The following is a 12,932-nucleotide window of genomic DNA, read 5'->3' on the forward strand; positions in this document are numbered from 1 at the left end:
GTGCATTATGCAATCAGAGTTAAATAAATCAATTGCAGTTGAGACCGAATCGAGTAGAACTTGATATTAAAAGGTTGCACACTATTGCCATTGTTCTCCACTTGCACTTGAGGCTGCACACTATTTTTTTTATTTTGTTGTTGTTGCTATCAATAAAAATGAAAAAAATATTTTGTTAGTACATGAATGAATAACAACTCATATTACATACATATTACACCTTCGTTTTGTTGTTGTTGCCCACGAAGTATTTTCTTTAGCCCGCGCTCGTTGAAAGTTGCTAAATGTTGAGGTTGTTTTGCCTTTGTGTTATCTGGGACGTAGGATGCGAATTGGACAGAGATTAGGAAGATAAAGTTGCAGCGTGACTTCATCAAGTGAAGTCACTCGATCTCAGTCCGTCTATCACTAGCATGCAACTGCAAGTGTCGCCCTTGGGCAGAAGTCACGAATATATTTTTTGTTTTGTTTTTATTATTTTTCAGTTTTGGTTATCTTTTTGATTTTCCTTTTTTATGAAATTTTTGAATCTTTTCACATAACTTTTTGAGCTTTTTTCAAATATGTAAAATCTTCTCAATTTCATGAATGTTTTTGAAATTCCATTACCTTTTTGAAATTATGATTTTTATAAATCATTGTGATCTTTTTTCAAATATGGAAACCTTTTTTGCATTTTCAATCTTTTGTCAAATTACAAAGTTTTCCAAGTTTTGAGATTTTTCCAAATTTGTGTCTTGTTCAAACTTATAAACCTTTTTTAAAACTTGCAAAGTTTTTAAAAAGATTTAAAATCTACCAGTGAAATGTTTCTAAAAAGTCGACGGTCAACGGATCTGGTCAGCGATCAAATGTCAATGAGCAGCCGTTCAACAATCTACTCTTTCAACATTTTTTAATCTATGACTATTTTCTTATTGATTTATTTTTTTTAATATATTATAAGAGAGCAGGGGAAGAAAAAAATCAAACTCAAAAAAACTGTAGCAAAAGACATCGATGGCACGAACACTCTCTCAAGTTTGTTTAATATTTTCCAAATACGCAAATGTTTACAAAATTCACTAAAATTGCAAAACTTATGGGCAAAATATAGAATTCATGAATATTTTTCACGTTTGAAAGCATTTTTAAGCATGCATTCATTGTTACAATTATTTTAAATTATAAAGTCCACATATATTTTTCTAATTCATGAACATTTTTCCTAATTTATGGATGTCTTAAAAGTCCAGTAGTATTATTAAATATCAAATTTGTGATAAAATATAAAAAGTTCTGAATATGTTTGGAATTTCATGGATATTTTTGTAAATCAATGAACATTTTATAAAATCCATGCCCTTGTCTAAATTCATGCAGATGGTTTCAAATTTGTGTACATTTTTTCCAATTTTAGATTGTTTTCCAAATTCCAAATTTTATTTTATGATTTTTCAAAAAAATACTCGTTTTATTTTAACCCAGTAACTGGTACTCTTTTAGCCCATACCTACTATTTTATTTCGAGCTAGCGCTAGGAAAAAGGGCCATTGTAGATTTTTGTGGTCTTTTTTTTCTGGCATTTTGTGTTCTATTTACAATTTTTTGTTTTTTGACTTCTAAAAATTGATGCACAATTATTCGAGTTCCTGAATGTTTTTCAATTTTAAAAGATGGTAATTTTGGAATATTGTGAAATTTTAGTTTTTTCCAAAAAAATCAAGATTATTTTTAAAATATTTTTATACTGGTTCTGAAAGACTGGTTAAAAGATGATGACGATGTTGTTGGCGCAATGGTGGGGTGGAGTCCTCAGTGGTCGCCTACGGTGATTGATGAGGAGGGGATGGGTCCGCGGTGGTGCTAGTAAATGGACGGCGACGGAATTCAGGTGGTGTGGTGTAGGTTGCGCAACAAAATTCCAATGCAGCAAAAGAGGATTTTTTTCGTTAGCACTCTAGTGCGGGCAGGAAGCATTTTTTGGCCGTCCTAAGTGGCATTAGGGGCTGAAACCCTTTTAGATTTTTAGTCAAGTAGATTGAAGTCCAAACAAATGGTTTTAGGGTTCGATTGTACTCTCTCTGTTTCTAAATACTCCATCTGTTCCTAAATATAAGTCTTTTTAGAGGTTTTACTAGTGGACTACATACAGATGTATATAGACATATTTTAGAGTATATATTCAATCATTTTGCTCCGTATGTAGACCCCTAGTAAAATCGCTTAAAAGACTTATATTTAGGAACGGAGGGAGTACTTGTTATTAAGAAAAACTAGATTATTTCCCTCCAATAGCAAATATTATGATACAGAGGAAGTAGTTGCCATTATATCGTTTCCTTTGTCTGGTCAGTATGGTAGCCTCTTCATATTCTTTGCTCAAGGTATGCATGTAGGACCAAATGAGCCATGATTTGATCATTTCAACGTTAGCACTCTAGTGCGGGCATGATTAATGGGATCATGGTGATGTGGCTAACAATTAATATCCTCGTGCAAACTAGTACCTACCATGTCTTTAAAAGAAACCCCTTCTCTACTTCCTCGCCATAGGGTACCCAACACACAAACTTGGTATGCTCGCGCGAGCTCGAAATACATATATTCTTTTTTCCAATCTTCGTGATGTGCCAGTAAGAAATTAATTAAACAGTGGTTGAAACAGCTCGAGGAAATATCAAATGTAATTCCTTTCATTGGACTAGGAGGCTCGAGGAAGTTGACGCGATCCCCTTTTGGCACAAAATGTCCACAGTGGATAACTTGACTAGTTTAAGATATACTCCAGAAATCGCTGAACAGGACATATAGCTTTTGCTCCAACCTGATGAATACATCGAGCCGTTGCGCCGGTTCAAGCTTTTTCCTGCAACAAATTATCCTTAAAAAAATAGTTAAGCATGTTAGAGGAAGTGCAGTTGCTTGAAAGACTCTTCATAACCGTCAAGCAGGTTGGAGCAAGTACTTAGAGCCGCTCTGTAACTCTCTTACTTCCTCTTCATGAATGAACTACAGCGCGTGTTGCGGTCTATTCGTCGAAGCAATGTTAAGAGTAACTGTTGTTGTACTAGTAAGATATATAATAAAACTTATAATGAAATCTCTTCTACTAATAAAACAAAAATAATTAGGGGGTATGCAGTTTCTGTAGGCCAAACACTCGATGTGGCACACTTTTAGGGGCCACTGTTAGTAATCCTTGCAGCTTGTGCAATTACCTTTTACTAGTCGCCAACCCGTGCATTCGCACGGTCTAGCATGAATACAATGTTCTATGATAAGGGAATAAACAATAGTTTTTTATGCTATGACTTGCCTCCTATAAAATAAAAGAGCTAAAGCACATGAGAAAGCAAAAGGTACAACTATACACATATTTAGTTCTTATATACATATTAAGAATTTGAAAATTTTACTTGCATATATGTTTTATAAACATTACTCTTGAAATAGTTAGAAGTAATACAATATTGGCTCTATACATATTATTAATTGTTAATTTCCATAATACGAACAGTAATTTCCAAATTTATTATGTATTGTAATTTAATATAGAAATATTTTATGCTGGTTATTTTTCTTTAAATTTTCATGTAACGACTGGACACCAATTTCCATTCTCATTGGGTAATTATCATATTCCATAATTTGTTTGAAATGTCATGGTCTGTACTTTAGTTATATTTTATAATACTTAAACTAATTAAGGTTCCTGTTAGTTCTTATTGAAAAACACTGTTAGTTTTCTTTAATAGTAAACGCTAGTAGTTTCTAACTATTATTTTTTTGCAGTCTGGGATAGTTAAAATTCAATCAAACTTTTAATAAGAGTAGTGAAATATAGTAATAGACGGTATATGTTTGCTATAATTTAATGATACTGCACAATATTCTTCTGGAAAAAGTCTAAATAATATTCACTAATAATTAATGGTTGTACAATATTATTACATATAAATTTGGTTATACGGACCAGTGGCATTATCTTATGCTTTTTTACTAAATATTGCAAATTCGATTTTGTGCTAATCACTAATTCTAAATTAAATAATTGGAAAAGCAAGTTACACACACTGAAATAAACATTCTCTAACTTCATAAGTATATCCACAAAAATGCTTAAAGTTTTCCCTAAATATACAAAATACAATCTACAAATAAAAATAGGGCCTTTTATATATTTGCATGATCTGAAAACAGCAAGCTCACCCACAAAAGAGCATAAGTAGGAAAGGCGTTGTGTTCAGTATACATGGATGGAAACAGCAGAGGGAGATGGTATCAAACCTTTATTAAGGATGGCATTGCAAATATATAGAAACTATATGAGCCATCGGTTACTCCAATTTTCTTATCATTTGGACCGGAAAAACTCTTCCAATACATATTAAACCATTTAAGAATTGTAACTGTAATCAATTCGATGAATCAAGGCAGATGGATTTTTTTTGCAAAAAGATTTAAAAGGATGAACCAATAATTCACTCCATGCTCTAAACATGAGTTCCAAGCGCCATATACATACCCCTTGGCCCTTGACCCCTCTTTTTGCCCTATGCCTCGTTGTATTTTCTTGCTCATTCTCGCCCCACATCTAGAACTCTTTCATCAAAACCTTTACCTTCTCATCTTTTCCTCCTTTCTTTCGCTTGAAGCCTTTGCCGCCACCACAATTCATGATTCTCCTAGGTTTTGTGAATTTGGATTCGAGTCTCCATCTTCCCTCAGCTAGCCATTCATGTGTCAAAAGATTGGTCGGATAGGAAAACAGACCCACGTACATGGACTGGCCCGGGAATCCATGATTTTGATAATAATTAGTTAGAGGGAAACCCTCCTGCAGCTCTTTGGTCCAGAGATCTCATATGACTCAAATAAAGTAGAGAGCAGATTGGTTAAGTCAAGAACTGGAAACTTAATGCAAAACACACATTTAATTAATTTTATATCTGACATGATATTGTATCCATCATCATCTACATGTACCCGTGTATTTGTATAATCTATTGGGCTGTTGCCTTACACAAATTTCTGCTGCAATTTTCCTTCAAGTACCGGAATTGAGTGTCTAATATTAACTCTCTCCCAATCTCTTATTACTGGCAGCTGTATGTAACTAATATTGTTCAAATATACCTCCAAGCAACAACATCATGCCGTATTATATCTCTTGCGATGTTGACCTGTTGTTATCTTCTGAATCCGCCTCTTGGTAAACCTGCTTTCACATTAACCACAATAAATCAATGATGTTTTACTTCCCTATTTTCACCTTTCATGTTCTCCATGTCCTGCGTCAATATGTTTTTTTTTCTGCGCTTTCTTCAGCACCATATACATCGTATCCTAGTCCTCGACCGCGATTGAAACTTCGGATACAGGTGATGGCAATACTCAGATTTTTGATCAATCCTGTATGGGGATTTTTAATTCTGAAAAACACATCAAATTAACAGTAGCATCAAACCAGCAGTCAACCAACATGTGTACTTTTTGAATCACGTTCTTTAGTTAGATGTATGGCGTCGCTATCATCTTTCTTCAGCACCATATATACCATATTTTCCTCCTCCACCGGGACGGAAACTTCCGATGCAGGTGATGTTAATATACATATTTTAGAACATCCTGTCTGCAGATTTTTAATTCTAGAAAACAAATCAAATTAACATTGACATCAAGCTAGCAGTCAACCATCATGTACGCTAAGAATCACCTTCTTTCATCCAGATGTCTAGTGTCTCTTAGGCTGCCTCCATGCTGCCATGGTTTCCATCTAGTGAGCAGCTCGAGCTCCTCGGCCTCAAGAAGCCACCAGTGCTCACATGGACATGTGCCCAGAAGCTCCACACCTGTGACAGTGATTATAAGGTGGAAGTCTTACACCACCGCTGCTGCCCTTTCTCATCAGGGAGATCAAGGAGTACTTGGCAATTCGAGTCCGAGAATAACCTGAAAATTTGCAGGAGATGCGGGAAAGTCAATTAGCAGGAAATTGACGCACATGAAAATCCTAGATGCCTGGGAACCACCTTGGGGCACAAAATAATAGGATACTGATTACGCCTAGATCGAAGGAGAGGGTCATGAATTGGATAAGTGATTGACCGAGGGGGCAATGAATTGGATAAGCGCTTCACCGCTTGAGGAAGGAGAGATGGGGTCCTGGGGTTACCTTGGGAGAAAAGAAGAAACCATGGATCTATGTATATGAAAAGGAACAGAGAAAGATAACTTGACCAAAAGCTTAATATTTTTTTTATTTAAAAAAACCATGTTTCTCACGGTAGTTATTGCGCCAACCTCCGAGAAAAAAGGAGCCTGCACCATGCAATCTAGTATTTGTGCTAGCCAGCGAGCTTTTCTTTGACGTATTTTTTTTTACCAAAGTGTGGATTAGTTTGAAGTGTAGATATTAATCTGAGAGCTAGCTACCCCTAAATAACGTGATGGTATAGATCGCTATTTTTCTAAATATAATTTGAAATATATAATGATTGAAGCTGAAAAAAACATGGATTAATCTAGACCGTCATAACTCGGTCCCACCGGATTAACGGCTCGTAAATTCTAATTAATATGGTAATTTCTGGAGAGTCTCTAATTATTATATATATATATATATAGATATATAGATATAGATATATAGATATATAGATATAGATATAGAGATTTAGAACAGCTTTGTAATTACTTTCTAGTGTAGCGACAGCAAATACATCCATCAAGCGGGCCAACCAAGTGGCCTCGAATAGTAGGCCGGACTAAGTGGCCCGCTCTGTCGAGGGACCTGCTCAAGCTATGGGTCGTGCGTGCGTCTCACAAGGTGCACGACTCACTCAGCAATTGGACTGCAATTCCCCTTTGCAGAGCTAATCCCTCCCTCACGACGCCGACAACGCTTCTATCTTCCCTGCCACGGGAAAATCACACGTACGTGTTATTTTCTCTCTTCTAATTTGTCTTCAAAATAAAAGGGCATTATTACGCGTCCATCGAATGATAAATTGATTAAATCAGCTGCCTCGACCCAAAACAGTCGTCTAATATACCGTCCCAGTCGACTAAGAACCTTTGCAACACCTAGCTTGTTGCGCTCAAGGGTTTTGCAACAAGGATCTTATTGCAAAGGCCCGCCGAGACGGGACCGCTGCCTGTCATGGCATGAGCGCCTCGTCCATGGAGCGTCGCCGGCTGTCGGAATTCTCGCGCTTGCTTCGACCCAGCACCTTGAGTAGCCACCGGCCGACGAGCTCTCACACTGGGTACTCCTCTAATGATTTCTGCAACTGAAGCTATGTTTCTGAAACATGCATCTTGTTGCAATGCTTGGCCTCATATGCCCTAACGCCAGGCGCTCCTCCGATGCTTTCTGCAACCGGGGCTATGTTTCTGAAACAAGAGCCATGTTGCAAAAGAAAAAATGTTTCACCATCGAATCATCTTTTTCTTTCTGAAACAAGATCTGTGTTGCAGAAACCTTTTGAAACTAGACCGTGTTCCTGAAAAAACCTTAACCATCGAACTCTTTTTCTTTATGAAACAACACCTTTGTTGCAAAAACCTTCTAAAACAATACGCTCATTGCAAAAGAAAAAAATGGTTGCACATGACTTGTTGCGCGTACACTCAATCAAAACCGATACAACGGCTACGCAGGCAGCGGACGCTGCGCGTGCATCATCTAACTGAAGGATAGTGTTTTCCTAATAATATATTCATGACAGTTGAAATGTTCACATGATTCAAAACATGTATATGCCATTTTTAAGTAATTTTATACAATGTAACAAAAAAATTGCCTAATTCAAAAAACTATGTAACAATAAAAATGAACATTTTTCTAAAATGCAATCAATTTTCAAGTTTTTTAAATATTTCAATTTTTTTTATGAAAACTCAAACATTTTTTAAAATTTGTGATTTTTCATAATACAATTTCTATCATTTTTGAAAAATGTTGATAGATTTTGTAAAAAAAATCAAAAAGAGAAACAGAAAAAGATCCAAATTGAACATGTAAAGAAAAAAGAAAAACAATAAAAAAACCAAAGAGAAACCTTCTGGAAGTATAGAGGAAAAAAAATCTAGGATATTGACCAAATTTGAAATCAAAGTTGATTTTAGATTTTATGATTGAATGTCTTATTGAAAGTATTTTAGTTGCACATTCATCAAATTAATCAAATGTCCCCCAAAGTTCATTAGAATGTGTTGAATGACACCACAACATAGTTGGAATGTTTGTCTTCTTGGACTTGTAATGTTGTTTCCATTTTCGTCCCTCACCAAACACTATCATCATGATGTGGATGGTGTAGTGTTGGTCGTTAATGGTGTTGATGGAAGCAATGACTTTGTTTCTAGGAGAAGAAGAAATCTAAAAAAAGTAAAGTGCATGGATCTGATCTAGTCGTGGGAACCAGCTATCGGAATTAACCATCCAATGTTCACCTACCAATTAGCTATGGATATATTCTTCTCATAGCTAGTTGACCTCATTTTGTTGTCTTCCATATGTGCAATTGCTTAGAGTCTAGGTTTAGGAGAATCACGCCATTATCTCCCGTATACACAAATTGTAGTCATGTCCTTGTACATGGGCAACAATTCTCAGTAGATAGAAATAATATATTTCAAAAAAAAATTAGATACGGGGTAAGGAGAAAATGAGAAGGGTGGGTGAACAAAGATGACAAGGCATGATGGGGATTAGGAATGGTGACCTGCTAATGGTCCAACTATGGAGTCAGGTAGTGAGGGTGTGTCTAGCCCTCATATATATATGACCCTCTAGTGGTTGTACATTTAGTCTTTGGCAAGGATCAATCCATGCAAAAGTGTATCCCATAGGGTTGCTAGGGCACCAAATGTTCTTAGCTCCACCAAAAAATGCTAAACAGTGTTTCTTGGCTCCTCTAATAATAACGTAAATGTGCTATTTTTTGGGCTGGTATGTCAAGCTAGGCATATACATGGCTTAATGAGCCCTCGTGTTTGCTAGCTTGGTTGTGCATGCAAGGCATAACATTACTCTCTATTTCTCAGTTTACAAGTCCGACACATCTACCTAGGTCGTTAATTTGACCAACTTAATGAAAGGCATATATAGAAAAAAGTATATCATTAGAAACTTTAGGTGTTCTATTTTCTAATGATATAATTTTTATGTTATACAATATATTTTATATAAGTCAAATTAACAATCTAGATAGATGTGCATGCCTTCTAAACTGTGACGGATGGAGTAGTATGGATGTATGATAGTTATTGCGCAACCAATAGAAGGGTAGTGACGTGACTATATTAATAGCCACATGCAAACCCGTACCATCCATGTCTTTAAAAGACACACGTCTATCCTCCACTTTTTACCTCTAGATATACACTTACAAACATGGGTGCAAATATCATGACTTGTATGTCAACAATCCAAAATCTAGAACAATTCATACAATTTTCCTAGTGGACCAATTAGAAATTTGTAGTTTGGAAGCTCGTGAAAGGTAGGTTACATATGTAGGAGTAGGAGGCATGAGGAAGCTATGTAGTTTCAATTTGGATAAATAGACGATAATATAAGTGGTTCATGGTTCAGAATGTAGAGAACATTGAGCAACAGTACATGCTCCTACTGAAGATGGTGATTTGATCACCCCAACTGTCTTTATTTTTCCTAGTAGAGAAAATTAAAAAATGTATAGCTTAACAAGAAAGAAGCATTGAATTTATTTCTTGGAAGTATATAAAAACTATTAGTGAATAACTCTTAGACTATTTCAAAATCAAATACTTATGTTCGGCCAATTTGAATGATGAAAAAACAAAATTTAAGCTCCAAGAATACAAACATGAGATAACTAAAAAAATGAAGCGGTTGCAAGCAACAAATAATCGGATCAAATTGTATGATATCCATAGAGACCAAATGCTCGGTGTGGCACACAATTTAGCGATCCATGCAAATCTATTGCATCAACATAACAAGTCATGTTTGTTTGTGTATTTTATTTGCATATCACATATAACATACTTATTCTAGTGCTTCTAAATTTTCCATTTATACTTGAAGAAACCTTGAAACACATATGCTTGGACGCTGCTTGGGCCGCTACCAGAATGTTAGGCTTTATTCGCAACTACAATGGGTTATGATATTTTCAATCTTTAACCAGCTTTTGTCTATTTTTATCAATACAAATGTTCCATTTTCTTGTCTAATTTTTACAACAATTTATGAACACAACTCAACTAAAAAGTCACGTACTCACTAAATGCTACACATGCCAACAACAGTCTCATTGTAATTCAATCAGATTCAGTTGTTGCGTTAGACGGATAGGACTCTTTAATCAGGGTGTGGGCTGCAACATGTGTCATTCAAGTCATTTTATGTAGTGTAGAATTAGATTTGTTATGTGTCTACTGTGTGACGTGCCATCCAACATGCAGCCGTAATTAACCAATGTAGCATCCAAGTCTACATTTGGCTTTAAAATTTGTCCACAAAAGAGTGTACTTTTATCTTCTCAATGCATTTTAAAGTAGAAAAAATGTTTCTCTCTCATCACACGGTAATTAAGACCAATAGCATTTTACATATAGTCTCCTTAATTTTTACATGCAGTTAGTTCATTGTGGGTTGGATAACTAAAGAGGAGAGAGATGGTGGCTTGCACCTTTTCAATGCATTTTTTATCCCACTTCATAATTTGTCCTAAAATGTCTATATGTACACTTTTCACCGGACGGAGGGAGTATGTAACATCGAATCCATCTATGCCCCTCCCCGCCCTATATGTGAACTACCATATTACTACCACTCAATGCACCTACCGTCCCTTACCATATCATTGTTAGAATAGAAAGAGGACTGGCCAACGTGATCCATCTTTACTCCAAGAGCATAGATATACACAAGATATATCGCCCTTGGGACAAACTATGCTATCGGGCCTAAAGAGGTCAAAAGGTTAAAACAAAGATATACTACTATATACTTAGCACCCCTCTCCCAAACTCATGGTGGATCTAATACATTGAGTTTGAGAATATGAAGTCTATGTTGTTCTTGAGTTTGAGCCTTAGTGAAGAAATATGCCACTTGAAGCTCCGGAGGAATGAATTGGAGCTCGATGGTCCTCTCCTCATAATCAAAGTGCGTAAACGATGCATACATCCCAATTTGTTTAGTCGGTTCAAGCTAGATTGGATCATTTGCAATTTGAATTGCAAATGTTCTATCACACAGAAGTGTTGTATGAGCTAAGAGACACTAAGCCATACTATTTCTTAGGTGGTAGTAGCAAGGGCTCAAAGCTCTGCTTGAGCGCTAGAATGAGATACAAAATATTGTTTCTTGGGTTTCCATGCAATGAGAGAAGATCCAAGAAAAAGGCAGTCTCTATGGAAGATCAACGATCAACGGGATCACCCGTCTATGTGGAATCAGAGTAAGCATGAAACTTTAGTTGATTATAGCAAGCACAGAATAGTTGTCAATATGTTGTCCCTCTCAAGTAGCTAAATACAACTATCATAAACCTTTAGTAGCGCTACGAGTGTTGGTTCCCTAAAGATAGAAGGCATCTCACCAAATGTTGGCTTGTTTCTCCCAATCTAATGATTATTTACCGTAATAAATAAACTCTGATTAAGTATATTATTCATTTTCATTCACAATTAAAACTAGTTGAATGTGGTAATTAATGCATAATAACTACTTTATTTCAACTTCTCCATGAATTATACCCACCAATATAATCCATAACATCATCAAAACAAGCAAACTATGAAAGTAAAAAAGTAGACCAAGTGAATGACATTTTTTATGAAGGGACCTGATAAGAATTTGATGATGTCTCTCCGGTAATGATGTCACAAATTCTTCCTGCTACTTGTAAACTGTGTTCGGTTTCCCCAAAGAGGAGGGGAGCTGCAATATAGTAGAGACCAATATTTCCCTCAGTGAGAACCGAGGTTATCGAACCAATAGGAGAAGCAAGCAAACTCTCATCGCCACCACCTATACACATAGAACCAAACACTTGCACCCAACTTGGGCAAGACAGTTGTCAAGCCCCTTGAACTCGTTACTTGCAAGGATATAAAAAGTATATAAAAAGTAAATGAAGTGCGGCAAGGTAAATTGAGTTTTCAACAATCGGGTTAAGTTAGACCCTGGGGCAATAGTTTTTGTTAGAGGTTTCTCTCTCAAACATAGCACACAGTGGGTAAACAAATTATTATGGGACAATTGAAAGAATAGCATATAGTTATGACATATTATTCATGACAATGATTATATGTATATAGGCATCACATACATAAACAAGTAGACTGAAACGATCATGCAACAACTACTATTACTCCACTTCGAGAGCGCTTCTATGCTTGCCTCTCTAGGTATTACGTTCATGAATAGCAGAGTAATGCTTGGACGAAGATAACATCATGTAGACAAAGTAAGACAATCAATATGTTCAGACCTCGTTGTTTTACCCTTAGTAGAAACAATACAAATACGTGCCGTGTCCCCTTCTATCATTGGGATATAGAGCACTACCAGATTGAACCTACTGAAGTGCACCACTCCCGTTGAAGATAAATCAACCTAGTCTGGCAAACCAAATGGACAGATCAGAGTGAAATACGAAGCTATAATAATCATGCATAATAAAATTCAAAAAAGATTCAATTACTTCCAATGAAATTCATGGATCACAACATACACAAAGAAAAAGAGGATTACATCGGATAAATTTAGAAATATGCCCTAGAGGCAAAAATGAATTAGTTATTATTATATTTCCTTGTTCATGATAATCGTTTATTATCCATGTTATAATTGTATTGATTGAAAACTCAAATACATGTGCGGATACATAGACAACACACTGTCGCTAGTAAGCCTTTAAGGACTAGCTCGTTAATCAAAGATGGTCCAGGTT

Source organism: Hordeum vulgare, chromosome 3H (assembly GCF_904849725.1).
Source record: "Hordeum vulgare subsp. vulgare chromosome 3H, MorexV3_pseudomolecules_assembly, whole genome shotgun sequence".
NCBI lineage: Eukaryota > Viridiplantae > Streptophyta > Magnoliopsida > Poales > Poaceae > Hordeum > Hordeum vulgare.